Below are 17,353 nucleotides of genomic sequence, written 5' to 3'. Positions count from 1 at the left end.
AAAATTCTCCAAGCCAGGCTTCAGCAATATGTGAACCGTGAACTCCCAGATGTTCAAGTAGGTTTTAGAAAAGGCAGAGGCACCAGAGATCAAATTGCCAACATCTGCTGGATCATGGAGAAAGCAAGAGAGTTCCAGAAGAGCATCTATTTCTGCTTCATTGACTATGCCAAAGCCTTTGACTGTGTGGATCACAATAAACTGTGGAAAATACTGAAAGAGATGGGAATCCCAGACCACCTGACCTGCCTCTTGAGAAACCTGTATGCAGGTCAGGAAGCAACAGTCAGAACTGTACATGGAACAACAGACTGGTTCCAAATAGGAAAAGGAGTATGTCAAGGCTGTATATTGTCACCTTGCTTATTTAACTTATATGCAGAGTACATCATGAGGAACGCTGGGCTGGAAGAAGCACAAGCTGGAATTAAGATTGCTAGGAGAAATATCAATAACCTCAGATATGCAGATGACACCACCCTAATGGCAGAAAGTGAAGAGGAACTCAAAAGCCTCTTGATGAAAGTGAAAGAGGAGAGTGAAAACGTTGGCTTCAAGGTCAACATTCAGAAAACTAAGATCATGGCATCTGGTCCCATCACTTCATGGGAAATAGATGGAAAAACAGTGGAAACAGTGTCAGACTTTATTTTGGGGGGCTCCAAAATCACTGCAGATGCTGATTGCAGCCATGAAATTAAGAGATGCTTGCTCCTTGGAAAGAAAGTTATGCCCAACCTAGATTGTATATTAAAAAGCAGAGACATTACTTTGCCAACCAAGGTCCGTCTAGTCAAGGCTATGGTTTTTCCCGTGGTTATGTATGGGTGTGAGAGTTGGACTGTGAAGAAAGCTGATCACTGAAGAATTGATGCTTTTGAACTGTGGTGCTGGAGAAGACTCTTGAGAGTCCCTTGTACCGCAAGGAGATCCAACCAGTCCATTCTAAGGGAGATCGATCCTGGGTGTTCATTGGAAGGACTGATGCTAAAGCTGAAACTGCAATACTTTGGCCACCTCATGCGACGAGTTGACTCACTGGAAAAGACTCTGATGCTGGGAAAGGTTGGGGGTGGGAGGAGAAGGGGACGACCGAGAATGAGATGGCTGGATGGCATCGCTGACTCTGTGGATATGAGTTTGAGTGAACTCCGGGAGTTGGACAGGGAGGCCTGGCGTGCTGTGATTCATGGGGTCGCGGAGAGTCGGACACAACTGAGCGACTGAACTGAACTGAACTGAACTGAGGTGGAAAGGCTAACTTTTAGGCAAAACATTCCCTTTACTTCCCTTATTCTGTTTTTCTGTATGCACTTTAGGCTAAACAGTGGGACTAGGTACCAAGTGGGAGCTGATATCTGCCTTTCACAAAGATTAGGAACGGAATATTTTATAGTAACCAAGTGAAACTCCAAATATCCATTTAAGTGAAGCCTCTAAGGGCAAATGCCTTTTGATTCAGCAATGGAAGAAAGTGATGAAGTATCCTGACAATGACTGAAGGATAAGGAATATTTGACTTAGCTGCTATGTAAGTAATGAGAGAGAAGACCAAGTATATAATACATTTGGTCAAAGAAAAAGAATTGTAATGACTTTTTTTTGGTCTAAAACTAAATATGACTGGTAGCATTTTTTTGTACTGCCAGGAAGAGAAGAATGATTTTAATATTTAAAAACCCTCTTTTTTAAAGTGAAGGAAAATGGACAAGGAGATTATATATGACATATATATTAAGAGTGGGCATTTTTTATATCATTTATACCTCAAAAAGGTTAAAACTCAAAGAAATCTAATTGACCCCCATGCACGATTACATACTTTCATTAAAGAATGTACCATAAATGGGAATGAAAATTTCACTGCATGAGAAAACTATATTCTTCTGGATCAGAAGAGTACGTATATAATTCATAAATTTTATAATAAACATATTTATTGAGCTCTTTATAAACTCTGAATAGGGCTAGCTGCTGTGGTATCTCAGTAAACAAGACATTCAGTTTAATTCAGTTCAGTCGCTCAGTCGTGTCCGACTCTGCGACCCCATGAATCACAGCATGCCAGGCCTCCCTGTCCATCACCAACTCCCAGAGTTCACTCAAACTCACGTCCATTGAGTCGGTGATGCCATCCAGCCATCTCGTTCTCTGTCGTCCCCTTCTCCTCCTGTCCCCAATCCCTCCCAGCATCAGAGTCTTATCCAGTGAGTCAACTTGTTGCATGAGGTGGCCAAAGTATTGCAGTTTCAGCTTTAGCATCAGTCCTTCCAGTGAACAACCAGGACTGATCTTCTTTAGAATGGACTGGTTGGATCTCCTTGCAGTCCAAGGGACTCTCAAGAGTCTTTTCCAACATTACCCAGTTTCAAACATTACATCCACATATTTACTGGTAAGAAAGAGATAAGCATAGTGGGCTAGAGGGACAAAAAATAGAAGACAAGAACTTACAAGATAAGTTTCAAGAAAGTGATTCATAGCAACTGACATTAAGCTGAAACTTGATAAACCTACAAGTATCAGGCTAGTGAAGGGAAAAACAGGAGTGGGAAACTGGTAATGAGCAGAGTTGTATCAGGAAACAGACTCCTCTCAAACTAGCAGAGATTCCGTTTCAGTTTGTGGAAAGTGAATGCCCCAAGCTGGTGGAGCACTCTGAAGAGCTGTTCCACTGGTAACATTCCTTTCTAAACATGGATATCTTCATCACATGAGTGTACTATCAGTGGGTCAAAAACTGCATGCACTATTAGCTTTTGGCTTTTAGGTATACACAGAATCCACGCAATTCAGGTATTGCTGATTAATATTAAACCCTAAATGTAAAAGCCAATGTTAATTTCAAATGATATACTATGTACACATAGATCTGATAAAATGGATATCACTACAAAAATACAGCTGAAGAAGCAGAAGGGACTGGAGAAGACATGTATACCACACAAATAATTCATGTGAACATTTGCCCCAGCGTACTGCCAGACGTAAAGTGCTCAGCAACTGCTGTTTACCGTTTTGGTTTTCTTTCTTTTTTATTTCTAAAATTTGGTAAACTTTTAATTATAATATAATTTTGTACTCATATAAGTATAGAAAAAATAGTGAACTGTACCCAAATAACCTTCAACCAGCTCTCCCCAAAATGTAAATTCCTAATAATCACAATGGAATTATTAACACTAAGGAATAAGCACTGTATACAAATACTAATAACTAAAATAGAGATTTAAGGACAGGACGGATTCAGGTCGTGGGCAGGTCAGGGGACAGGGAAGCATGGTGTCACCACCGCCACAGCAGGTCCCTCGCGCTCTCTTGGCTCCCCCTGCTGACCCCGAGTCGCACACTGGCTCCTGACTCGCTAGCCAGACACCTCAGACGGAGCATGCTAAGTGCAGCCAACCTCAATCACTCTCTCTCTCTCTCTCTCTCTCTCTGAGGTAAGCCCTTGGATGGTCACAGAGGAGCAAAAGAATAGCTGGAAAAGAAATAATAATAATAAAATAAATTAAAATTAAATAAAGAGTTTACTTGGATTTGCCTAGTTTTTGCACTAATGACATTTTTATGTTGCAGGATGCAATTCAAGTTACTGTTTGTAAAGAAATGGTCTTGTGTCCTTGGTCTTCACCAACCTGTGTCACATACTGTATCCCCTTGTCTTTTGTGACCTTGGAAGCACAAACAATTGAGGTTAAACTCTTCAGGTCTTCTTTATTTTCTGCTTATAATAATTTCTCTATACTGCAGGTGGCTGTTTATGTAGTTTTAATCGAACACTGTTCTATCAGAGTGAAAATGGAAAAAAAGTCGGGTACTGATTAGAAGCTTTAAGATAAATAAGAAAACTGGTAAGTAATGATGTTATTTGGATGACGATTCTCACACCTAAGTAAAATAAAATGAGATAGCGTTTTAGTCATTGCCGTATCAACAAACATTGGAATACTGCATGTGTGGCCTATATGCTCTGTGTAAATGTCAAACTCATTTATTTACATTTAACAGGAAGCCACACCTCAAACAGCTCGTGAGTTCTTTCAAATTTGGGAATAATGAAGAATTATTAGGACAAAAGAGCATTATAATACCCACAAAATTGTATCACATAGACAATGCTTTCTAATTCTATAGACAAATACATTTCAGAGAATATAGGGCAGAGTTTAGATGAACTGAAAAATAGGGATCTGAGTGCATGAATGGCGTATAAAAGTATGGACTGTAGCAAACTTATTTCAGAAAAATATGATCTTGAGGATTTCTATATGTACAGCAAAAGAGCTGAGAACACCACAGTTTTGAATGGTCATTATCAAGTTAAAGAAGAAAATGACTATTCATTGCATTGATTGGATTTTTTTTACCCAATGGCCATAGCCTCATAATTTCGTACAAGTTTTTTCAGTTCAGTGTCACTTGACTTTGTGAGGAGTTTGAGAGGTACAAGTCAATGATGAGAAACCATACATCATTATCTATATTCATACTCCTGGGACTGACAGATGACCCTCCAATGCAGGTTCTGATTTTTATATTTCTGGTTGTCTCCTACTTACTGAGTGTCACTGGGAACCTGACCATGATGATACTTACTTTAATAGATTCTCACCTTAAAACTGCCATGTACTTTTTCCTCAAACACTTCTCCTTTTTAGAAACTTTATTCACCATGGTGTGCATTCCCAGATTCTTACACAGCTTATCAACTGGGGACAAGACTATTTCCTACAATGCTTGTGTTAGTCAGCTATTTTCTTTCTTCCTTTTTGGAGCAACAGAATTTTTTCTCATGGCCATCATGTATTATGACTGCTTTGTGGCCATCTGCAAACCTTTACATTATGCAACCATCATGAACAGTAGAGTCTGTGTTTGGCTTGTTATCTGTTGTTGGATAGCAGGTTGGCTGGTCATATTTCCACCACTCTGCCTGGGCTTAAATCTGGAATTCTGTGATTTAATGTCATTGATCATTTTCTCTGCGATGCTTCTGCTGTGCTGAAGATCTCTTGTTCAGACACATGGTTCACAGAACAGATGGTTGTTACCCTTGCTGTGTTGATTAACATCGTGACATTTCTGTGTGTCGTTATGTCCTACATATACATCATCAATGCCATCCTAAAGTTCCCTTCCTCCCAGCAAAAACTGAAGGCCTTTTCTACCCTCTCTTCTCATTTGATTGTGGTTTCTATCACCTATGGCAGTTGTATTTTCATCTGTATCAAATCCTCAGCAAAAGATGAAATGGCAATTAATAAGTGTGTGTTAGTGCTTACAACTTCAGTTGCCCCCATGTTAAACCCATTTATTTATAGCCTGAGGAACAAACAAGTGAAACAAGCTTTTACAGACTTAATCAAAAGAATTTCACTGATCTCAGGAAAGTAAAGATATGTTGAAACTAAGTGTAAAATATAAATTTAAAAAGAATAGTTGGCCTGAAGGCCACAATTTTCATTTGTTAACTGTTGTACCCTAGTCTATTGTCTGTTCATATTAACAGGCTTATATCACTGTTATTATGGAATTTCAGCCCCCAAATCATAATTTCAATGCTTATTGAAATAAACAAATTGAGTCATGTCAATTATTGTTGAAAATAAATTTTCTCCTACATTATATCTCATATCAAGAGAATATGAAATTAAATTTCCATGAAAAAGTCCTTGTGTGTGTTTGCTAAGTCACTTCAGTCATGTCTGCTTCTTTGTGACCTATGGACTGTATTCCACCAGACTCCTTTGTTCATGGGATTCTCCAGTCAAAAATACTGGAGTGGGTTGCCATGCCCACCTCTAGGGGACCTCCTGACCCAGGAATCAAACCCATGTCTCTTTGTCTACCTGCATTAGCAGGTGGGTTAATTACAACTAGCCACTTGGGAAACCTGAAAAGGTCCTTACCTAAACTCTAACCTGGCTTTGATCAATAAAAAAACTATTAAATCTTATGTGGAAATATTAAATTCTTGAACTCATAGGGAAATAATGGAGTAATAGTATCCATTGTTTTTTCAATGCAAATATCCAAAAAGTGTTTAGATCACTACAGTTACTCTCCTCAAGCAGGAATTAAATATTCAAGATAATGATTAATTATTTTGAGCAAAAAAACGAATGAATTTTAACCCTGGAGAGGAAAAAACATGAGTTTAGATCCCTGGAGATCCACATCGACTTTGAAAAAGAGACTTTAAAGCCCAAATATATAGGTTTAGATTCATTGGATTATCTCTAAAATGAAGAGCACAGCCTCTACATTAACTTATCACCCAGGTGACAGTGATCTGAGATCTGCTGAGATAATAAAACCATCCATGTGGTTCAAATTGGGAAAAGAGTATATCTAGCTATATATTATCACCCTGCTTATTTAACTTCTATGCAGTGTACATCATGCAAAATGCCAGGCTGGATGACTCACAGGATGGAATCAAGACTGCCAAGAGAAATATCAATAACCTCAGATATGCAGATGACACCACCTTTATGGCAGAAAGCAAAGAGGAACTAAAGATATAAAGAGTCTCTTGATGAGGATGAAAGAGAAGAGTGAAAAGATGGTTTAAAATTCAACATTCTAAAAACTAAGTTCATGGCAACCAGTCCTACCACTTCATGGCAAGTAAATGGGGAAAGAAAGGAAACAGTGATGGATTTTATTTCCTTGTGCTCCAAAAATAACTGCAAGCAGTGACTACAGCCATGGAATTAAAAGACACATGCTCCTTGGAAGAAAAACAATGACAAACCTAGACAGCATATTAAAAAGCAGAGACATTACTTTACCTACAAAGGTCCATATAGTCAGTGTTATGGTTTTTCCAGTAGTCATGTACAGACGTGAGAGACAGACAATAGAAGAGGTTTAGCACCAAAGAATTGATGCTTTCGACCTGTGGTGATGGAGAAAACTCTTGAGAGTCCCTTGGACTGCAAGGAAATCAAACCAGTCAATTCTAAAGGAAATCAATCCTGAGTATTTATTGAAAGTGTTGCAGTGAAAAGGAAAAAAGCGGAATGAGTTTTTCTTTCTTCATTTTCTGAGAACAAATAATATAAAGAGAACAGTGAGCAGGCCTGAACATTCTTAATTTTTTTTTATTTTAATGCCTCCTAACTCTGAATGTCTGTAACTGTTCACTTTTCTGCCCCCTTACATGGCAGGAGGTAGACTTTGCACCTAGTTTCCTTTGTTGTGGTGGTGGTGGTGGTTGTCTAGTCACCTAGTCGTGTCTGACTCTTTTCAACCCATGGACTGCAACATGCCAGGCCTCCCTGTGAAGAACTGGGAAGCCTGACGTGTTGCAGTCCATAGGGTTGCATAGAGTCGGACATGACCTAGTGAGTTACCAGCAACAATATGCTCATACAGCACAACTAGTGCTGAAATACATAATATAATGAGAGTTCTAAATATAGCTAAATTAAGCCAACAGAAGCCAGCAAATCTCAGCAAATTTCCCCTAGACATTGAGAAAGTTAAACTAGCAAAATACAAGGAAGCTCTGGGTTATAGACAAGGAATTCAATAAGAAGGCATATTGTCTTCTCAAAGATCATCTGTAACATCGAAAAAACAGAAGGTATGACTTTCACTAATATTTCTAAGAAAGATGTTCTACATTTGTTTATTTTATACCTTACTATCTTTCGCATTTTTCATCATAAACCTCAGTGGTCCAGACTGGAATGTTTTTGACTTTGATTTCTCGACCTGTGTTCAAGGCATCACCTCTTACAAAGATTTCCTTCCCTTCATCCCTCCCTAGCCCTCTCTGTGGAACCCTCATGTGCACCTGTCACTTTCTGTAGTTAGTTATCATACAATAACAAATCATCCCCAAATCAGTGGTTTAAAACTTGAGTTTCTGGATCAACTGGGTGTTTCTGCCAGTTTGAGCTGACATCAGTTGATCTTGGCTGGGTTTGTTCATAGGATCATCGTTATGACTGACTGGGTCTTGCAGTCTAGTTAGGCCTCATTCATACCTCTAACAGTTTAATTACTATTAGCTTTAATAATTGAGCTTTCTTCCAGATGGTGCTTTATCTTCTAGACAATGTTTGTTTTCATGTAAGAACATTGAACTCCAAGGAAGAGAATGGAAACATGCAAGGCTCCAGAGTCTTAGGCTCAATATCCCTTCTACCACATTCTATTCACTGAACTAGTCACAAGACCAGCCAAGACTCAAGGGAGACAAATAGAATTATTTATTGATGGAAGGAATTAAAGAACACATTGCGGTGACTGTGGATAGAGGGAGGATCAGTAGTTTTTGCTATCTACCTTCCATAGACATGACATTTTCCTGTAAATTCAAATACTGTATTTTACAATTCCCTATTTTATTCTTATCATGTTAGTGGATCCCAGGTAGTAAATGATCATAATGCTTCTTTTCAAATTATATTTTAATGAGCTATAGTTTAATAAATCCCCCAGAAAACAATAAAGCACAAAATTTTACAAGGAAAAAAGTTTACAATGACTCTAACTTTGGTCAATAATGATATATAAATAATTAACATAGGTGTTATTTACTTGAATTTTAAACTGAAATTTAATTCATAACTAAAGTGCTATGGAAACTTTTCAAAGAAAGAAATAAAACCCTTTAATTCTCAGTACTCATAATGTTTCAAGTTGCAGTTTAAATATTAGTTTTACTGTTCTTTCTTTTTTTATACAGTTTCATGAAAGTGAGATCATTTTAATGTTTTGATAAATTTCTTAGCTAACAATATAGACTTATTACCAAGAAGCTCAATTTTCAACATTTGTTCCTGTTTTAAATACTTTGACCTTTTCTAAAAAACTTGCGTAAGAGCCCAGTTTAAAAAAAAAAAATCTACATATTTATTTCCTTATTGAGGTAAAAAACAAATAACATCCAGTTAGCATTCTAACCATTTATAAATGTATGGTTCAATACTGTTAAGTATAATCACACTATTGTGAAACAAATCTCCAGTACTTTATGTTTTTCAAATTTGAAACTCTACTCCCATTAAACAACAACTGCCCTTTTTTCCCTTTCCCTGGGCCCTGGTAACCATTCTACTTTCTGTTTCTATAAACCATGAGGTATATAGATACCTCACATAAGTAGAATTATACAGTAACTGTGGTTTTGTTTACTTCACTTAGCATAATGTCCTCAAGGTTCCTTTATACTGTGCTTGTGACAGGATTTCCTTTCTAGCCTGATTAATAGTCCACTGTATGCATTTACCACGTTTTGTTTATCCATTAATTTGTTAGCAAATGTATGGGTTGTATCCACCTCTGGGAAAATTGAATACCTCTACAGTAAGTATCGAGAGAGTCAATTCCTCAGTTCAGTTCAGTCGCTCAGTAGTGTCGAATTCTTTGCTACCCCGTGGACTGCAGCTCACCAGGCTTCCCTGTCCATCACCAACTCCCGAGCTTACTCAAACTCATGTCCATAGAGTCAGTGATGCCATCCAACAGTCTCAATTCCTAGGCAGGTTAATAAGAAGTCCAGGATCCCCGAGGAGGAGAAAGGTGTCGGGGACTCTCAAGGAGGAAATAGGAGTGCAATTATCAAGGAGGAGGAAAGGATAAACCTACCATTTACAATAAGACCTGAAAGCAACATAAATGTCTGATGAAAGATGAATGGATAAAGAATAAGTGGTACATATATACAATGGACTAATACTGAACTATAAAAAAGAATGAAATAGTGTCATTTGTAGCAACATGAATGGACCTACAACATGAAATTATCATAGTAAGTGAAGTAAGTCAGACAGATAAAGACAAATATATAATATTGCTTATACATAAAATTTTCTTTAAAAAGTATACAAATAAACTTACTAACATAATAAAAATAGACACACACATAGAAAACAAACACAGTTACCAAAGAGAAAAGAGAGGAAGGGATAAATTAAGAGTTTTCATTAACATATATACACCACTACAAATAAAATAAATAATTAACAAGGACCTGCTGTATAGCATAGGGAATGAATGCTATATGTTATCTCAATATTTTGAAATAATCTGTAAAGGAAAATGTGTCTTCGCAGGTGGCACTAGTGATATAGACTCATCTGCCAATGTAGGAGACATTAAGAGAGGTGGGTTTAATCCCTGGATCAGAATGATCCCCTGGAGTGCATGGCAACCCACTCCAGTATTCTTACCTAGAGAATCCCATGAACAGAGGAGCATGGTGAGCTGTAGTCCATGTGATCACAAACAGTTGGACATGACTGAAGCAACTTAGCATGCTTGCATAAGGGAAAATAAACAGAAATAATCTATAAGGGGAAAGAAACAAAAAAGAAAAAAATACATGTATAGATCACTTTGCTACACAACTGAAATTATTAATCCACAATCTTTCAATTTAAAAACTGGAAAGTATTCTTTTTTGATATGTTTATAATTGATGTTTCAAAGAATCACTTTACACAATAATTATGTACATTGCACTTTTATATTTTTTTTTACACATGGGTCAACTTTATTCTTTTTTTTTATAAGTCAAATCATTATATTGTACATCTTTTTTTCACATATGACAACATACATGTTTCAATGCCATTCTCCCAAATCATCCCACTCTCACATCTCCCTCAGAGTCCCAAAGACTGTTCTATACATCTGTGTCTCTTTTGCTGTCTCGTATACAGGGTTATCATTTCCATCTTTCTAAATTCCATATATATGCAGTAGTATACTATATTGGTGTTTTTCTTTCTGGCTTACTTCACTCTGTATAATAGGCTCCAGTTTCATCCACCTCATTAGAAATGATTCAAATGCATTCTTTTTAATGGCTGAATAATACTCCATTGTGTATATGTACCAAAGCTTTCTTATCCATTCATCTGCAGATGGACATCTAGGTTGCTTCCATGTCCTGGCTATTATAAACAGCGCTGCGATGAACATTGGAGTACATGTGTCTCTTTCAATTCTGGTTTCCTCGGTGTGTATACCCAGGAGTGCGATTGCTGGATCATATGGCAGTTCTATTTCCAGTTTTTTGAGGAATCTCCACACTGTTCTCCATAGTGGCTGTACTAGTTTGCATTCCCATCAACAGTGTAAGAGGGTTCCCTTCTCTCCACACCCTCTCCAGCATTTATTGCATGTAGACTTTTGGATAGCAGCCATTCTAACTGGTGTGAAATGGTATCTCATTGTGGTTTTGATTTGCATTTCTCTGATTATGAGGGATGTTGAGCATTTTTTCATGTGTTTGTTAGCCATCTTTATGTCTTCTTTGGAGAAATGTCTGTTTAGTTCTTTGGCCCATTTTTTGATTGGGTCATTTATTTTTCTGGAATTGAGAGGCAGGAGCTGCTTGTATACTTTGGAGATTAATCTTTTATCAGGCTTCCCTGGTGGCTCAGAGGTTAAAGTGTCTGCGTCCAATGCAGGAGACCCGGGTTCGATCCCTGGGTCGGGAAGATCCCCTGGAGAAGGAAATGGTAACCCACTCCAGTATTCTTGCTTGGAGAATCCCATGGACGGAGAAGCCTGGTAGGCTTCAGTCCACGGGGTCGCAAAGAGTCGGACACGACTGAGTGACTGAACGGAACGGAATCCTTTATCAGTTGCTTCATTTGCTATTATTTTCTCCCATTCTGAAGACTGTCTTTTCACCTTACTTATAGTTTCCTTTGCTGTGCAGAAGCTTTTGATTTTAATTAGGTCCCATTTGTTTATTTTTGCTTTTATTTCCAATATTCTGGGAGGTGGGTCTTGGAGGATCCTGCTGTGATTTATGTCGGAGAGTGTTTTGCCTATGTTCTCCTCTAGGAGTTTTATAGTTTCTGGTCTTACATTTAGCTCTCTAATCCATTTTTAGTTTATTTTGGTGTATGGTGTTAGGAAGTGTTCTAGTTTCATTCTTTTACAAGTGGCTGACCAGTTTTCCCAGCACCACTTGTTCAAGAGACTGTCTTTTCTCCATGTTATATTCTTGCCTCCTTTGTCAAAGATAAGGTGTCCATAGGTGCCGGGAGCCAGCGAGGGGAATCCTACCCGTGGCAAAGGTCAACTGGGGAAGAGGCCTGACGGGCAAAGGCTAATCAGGACTCGAGGAGCCCCCTGGACTTACCTGAGCATCTACCCCAAAGAAAACCGGAATCTGACTGCTTTACTATCTTACGCCTCTTACCAAGTCCTCTAATACTTACGGGGGCTTCCCCCAACCACCTTTCTCTGAAAACATTAATTCAGAACTGTAGTTTAAAAGTTCTCATCGGCTTAATAGGAGTGTTCCGACCCAAGCCCCTCTGATAGCTTTCTAACTTGCATGACAAGTTTGTCCGGGCTCTTACAACTATGAGTGTGACTGTTTATAGCCTCCCAGCCATGCAAGGACAGAAAGCCTAATATTCTAATATACAGAAATCTGTTGAAGAAGTTAAAATCATTAGAGTAGTACTAAAAAAGATTTCATTGTTGAATCAATGCTTGCTGCAAAGTTTCCTCTATCTATTGTATCCTTGGAAATATATTAATCACATATAGAGAATATAAGTAGTAACCTTTGATTTAATCACATCAGATCTTAAGTTAATAAGTTCCTTTCTTGCAGCTCACTACACCGGTGCCTTATAGGAATGTAACTTTGTTATGCACCTAATTTTAGGAAAGTCACCTTAAAAAAAGGGTCTTTTACTTGCTAACTAACCTATTGTCAGGAGAAGAGGGCCATAAAACTGTTAGTAGGCCCCCTGGCCAGAAGATAATGTAAACCACCTAAAAAACTTTTATCACGAGACACACAAAAATAAGCCCTGATCCTAATAAGGGTCAAGACTGCTGACCCCACACGATTTTGGCGTAACTCTATACCTCCCTTTCTCTGTTTCTTATGCGCATAACTTAGGGTATAAAAGCAACACTGGAAAATAAAGTTTTGGGCCTTGCTCACTGAAGCTTGGTCTCCCCGTGTCGTTCTTTCTCTCTTTCCATCCTTTTCTCTATTCTCCTTTTTCTGGTTGAGATCCTTGGAGCGCTGGGCCCTCTGCGTTTACTTATCTGCCTGGGCTTCTAAGACTCACTCGAGGGGGTGCCCTGGTGGGGTGCCTCCGGCGATTCGAGAGGGCTCCTGCGGCCTACGTAAACAGAGCAGACCCCATGCTGGGGTTTTATTGGTTTCCAGCGTAAACCAAGGAATCATCAGCCCCTGTCTCTCTCTCTCTCTCTAACGCCGACGCCGTTCATCCCGAGGATACCCTGGGTCATATCGGGGCTGGACCCCGATACATAGGTGCGTGGATTTATCTCTGGGCTTTCTATTTTGTTCCATTGATCTATATTTCTGTCTTTATGCCAGTACCATACTGTCTTGATGACTGTGGCTTTGTCGTAGAGCCTGAAGTCCGGCAGGTTATACCATGTTCGTGGATTGGAAGAATAAATATTGTAAAAATGAGTATACTACCCAAAGTAATTTATACATTCAATGCAATCTCTATCAAGCTACCAACAATATTTTTCACAGAACTAGAACAAATAATCTCACAATTTGTATGGAAATACAAAAAACCTCGAATAGCCAAAGCAATCTTGAGGAAGAAGAGTGGAACTGGGGGAATTAACCTACATTGCACTTTTAAAGAATAAGGTCTCTTGGAGCATCTTAAGTTTATTTAATAATAACAAAATTCAATTTAAGAATTTTTTTAAAATATGGCTTTTAAATGAATCAAGGTCAGTTCAGTTCAATTGCTCAGATGTGTCTGACTCTTTGCAAACCCATGGACTGCAACATGCAAGACTTCTCTACCCAACACCAACTCCTAGAGCTTGCTCAAACTCACGTCCATCGCATTGATGATGCCATCCAACCACTTCATTCTCTGTCGTCCCCTTCTCCTCCTGCATTCAATCTTTCCCAGCTTCAGGGTCTTTTCCAATGAGTCAGTTCTTTGCATCAAGTGGCCAAAGTATTGCAGTTTCAGCTTCAGCATCAGTCTTTCCAATGAATATTCAGGACTGATTTCCTTTAGGATGGACTGGTTGGATCTCCTTGAAGTCCAAGGGACTCTCAAGAGTCTTCTCCAACACCACAGTTCAAAAGCATTGATTCTTCTTCGCTCAGCATTTTTTACAGTCCAACTCTCACATCCACACATGACTACTGGAAAAAACATAGCTTTGACTAGATGAACGCTTGTTGGCAAAGTAATGTCTCTGCTTTTTAATGTGCTGTCTAGGTTGGTCATAGCTTTTCTTCCAAGGAGTAAGTGTCTTTTAATTTCCTGGCTGCAATCAGCATCTGCAGTGATTTTGGCGCCCCCCAAAATAAAGTTCTAACTGTTGCTTCCTGACTTGCATACAGGTTTCTCAAGAGGCAGGTCAGGTGGTCTGGTATTCCCATCTCTTTCAGAATTTTCCACAGTCTGTTGTGATCCACACAGTTAAAGGCTTTGGCACAGCCAATGAAACAAAAGTAGATGTTCTTCTGGAACTCTTTTGCTTTTTCTATGATCCAATGAATGTTGGCAATTTGATCTCTGGTTCCTATGCCTTTTCTAAAACCAGCTTGAACATCTGGAAGTTCACAGTTCAAGTACTGTTGAATCCTGGCTTGGAAAATCTTGAGCATTACTTTGCTAGTGTGTGAGATGAGTGCAATTGTGTGGTAGTTTGAGTATTCTTTGGCATTTCCTTTCTTTGGGATTGGAACGAAAATGAATCTTTTCCAGTCTGTGGCCACTGCTGAGTTTTCCAAATTTGCTGGCATATTGAGTGCAGCACTTTCACAGCATCATCTTTTAGGATTTGAAATAGCTCAACTGGAATTCCTGTGCCTCCACTATCTTTGTTCATATGTATTTAACAAACACAGTATTCTAAGAGTTTATGTTCTATAATACAACCAAATCCCTTCATTCATTTTCTTCTAACATGCTATTAGAGAAATTAAATTGTGCAATTTTATGTTTCTAACACAAAAATGTTTCATATTGAATAACAGAAAGGTAAATTTAGATGTATATTAGTAAAATGAAAAGTATTTCTAAGCTCAGGTTAGCTAAAGTTATCTAACAAATTGAATATTAGAGATCAGTTCTTAAACTAGAAGAGTCAAAATAGTTTTTGTTAAATATGCATTTTATGCTTTCATTTTATTATTTCAATAAATAGTATTACTTCTCTGAAGCAGAAAATATCCTTTAGATACATCTCTGAAGGTTTATTTAACTTACTGGTTCCTCAGATTACGAAAAAAAAAGATAGGTTCAACAAGGGGCAATTGAATTATCGAGCACAGCTACTCCCTTGCTTAAAATGATCCTTTTATTTACTGAGGGCTTCACATATTAGGTTGGTAAAACAAAGTAATTGCAGTTTCAGACCATGAATTTTAAATCTTTATAGTGATGTTCAAACTCATCTTTATTAATCAAAATAGGAACCATTACAATCAACACATCTTTACCAATGAGAAACAAGTTTGTTTATTCCCGTAGCATAAAAATTCACCCTTTGGAATTTGACAAACTCTTGGAAATCATTTTCTGCCTCCTACTCTTTGTGGAAACATTTTCCCTGCAAAAAGTTATCTAGATGCTTGAAGAAGTGGTAGTTGGTTGGCAAGCAGTCATGTGAATATGGAAGATGAAGCAAAACTTCATAGCCCAAATCATTCAATTTTTGAAATGGTTGTGCGGCTTGCAGTCCAGTGTCGTTATGGAGAATTGGGCCCATTCTGTTGAAAAGATTTGCTGAGCATACTTCTCAGATGTAACAATTTCACCAGGATTCAGAAAGCTGTAGTGGATCTGATAGGCAGCAGACCACCAAACAGAGACCATGACCTTTTTTGGTGCAAGTTTGAGTTTGGCTTTGGGAAGTACTTTGGAGCTTTTTCTCAGTCCAGTCACTGAATTGGTCATTGCTGGTGGCCATATATAATCCACTTTTTGTCCCATGTTACAATCTGATCAAGAAATCATTCATTGTTGTTTGTTGCATAGAATAAGAGAAGACTACACTTCAAAGCCTCTTGATGAAAGTGAAAGAGGAGAGTGAAAAAGTTGGCTTGAAGCTCAACATTCAGAAAACAAAGATCATAGCATCTGGTCCCATCACTTCATGGGAAATAGATAGGGAAACAATGGAAACAGTGTCAGACTGTATTTTGGGGGCTCCAAAATCACTGTGGATTCTGATTGCAGCCAGGAAATTAAAAGACGCTTACTCCTTGGAAGGAAAGTTATGACCAACCTAGACTGCATATTAAAAAGCAGAGACATTACTTTGACAACCAAGGTCCATCTAGTCAAGGCTATGGTTTTTCCAGTGGTCATGTATGGATGTGAGAGTTGGACTGTGAAGAAAGCTGAGGGCCGAAGAATTGATGATTTTGAACTGTGGTGCTGGAGAAGACTCCTGAGAGTCCCTTGGACTGCAAGGAGATCCAACCAGTCCATTCTAAAGGAGATTAGTCCTGGGTGTTCATTAGAAGGACTGATGCTAAAGCTGAAGCTCCAATACTTTGGCCACCTCATGCGAAGAGTTGATTTACTGGAAAAGACTCTGATGCTGGGAGGGATTGGGGGCAGGAGGAGAAGGGGATGACAGAGAATGAGATGGCTGGATGGCATCACCGACTCAATGGACATGAGTTTGAGTGAACTCCAGGAGTTGATGATGGACAGGGAGGCCTGGCATGCTGTGATTCATGGGGTTGCAAAGAGTCGGACACGACTGAGAGACTGAACTGAACTGACACTTCAAAACAACAATATTTTGAATTTTGATCAGCTCATGAGGCACCCATTTACCAAGCTTTTTCACCTTTCCAATTTGCTTAGAATGCCAAATGATCATAGAATGGGTGGCATTGTGTTCTTCAGCAACTTTTCAGATAGTTTTAAGAGAATCATCTTTGATGATTCTCTCAATTGGTCATTGTCAATTTCCACTGGCTGGCCACCATGTTCTCCTTCTTCAAGACTCTTGTCTCCTTTGCAGAATATCTTGAACTACCACTTCATTGTATGTTCATTAGCAGTTCCTGGGCCAAATGTGTTGTTGATGTTGCAAGTTGTGTCCCTGCTTTATGACTCATTTTGAACTCGAATAAAAAAATTTCTCAAATGTGATTTTGTCTAAAATCATTTCCTTAGTCTAAAATAAATATAAAATACACAGCAAGTCATGTCATTAGCAAAAAAACATGAAGTGAGAAATGTGCTTTAAAATATTGTATGACATAACCACATTTATTTAAGAGTATATTACAATATCAAATAACAAAGTTCATCAATGCAAAACCACAAATAATTTTGCACCAACCTAATAGATGAATATACAACTACCAAAACTGATG

At 38.4% G+C, this 17,353-nt stretch overlaps 1 pseudogene; it reads left to right on the top strand.

Moving 5' to 3' along the window:
• The first annotated feature begins 4,456 nt into the window (after window positions 1-4,456).
• On the top strand, window positions 4,457-5,397 carry LOC129536467 (olfactory receptor 6C2-like; annotated as a pseudogene).
• The last annotated feature ends 11,956 nt before the right edge of the window (window positions 5,398-17,353 follow it).

Source organism: Moschus berezovskii, chromosome 6 (genome assembly GCF_049115385.1).
Source record: "Moschus berezovskii isolate FMDL1 chromosome 6, NW_MosBer_1.0, whole genome shotgun sequence".
NCBI classification, from domain to species: Eukaryota; Metazoa; Chordata; class Mammalia; order Artiodactyla; family Moschidae; genus Moschus; species Moschus berezovskii.
Note: the sequence above shows the minus strand (reverse complement) of the source record. Positions and strands in the feature narration are given on the sequence as shown.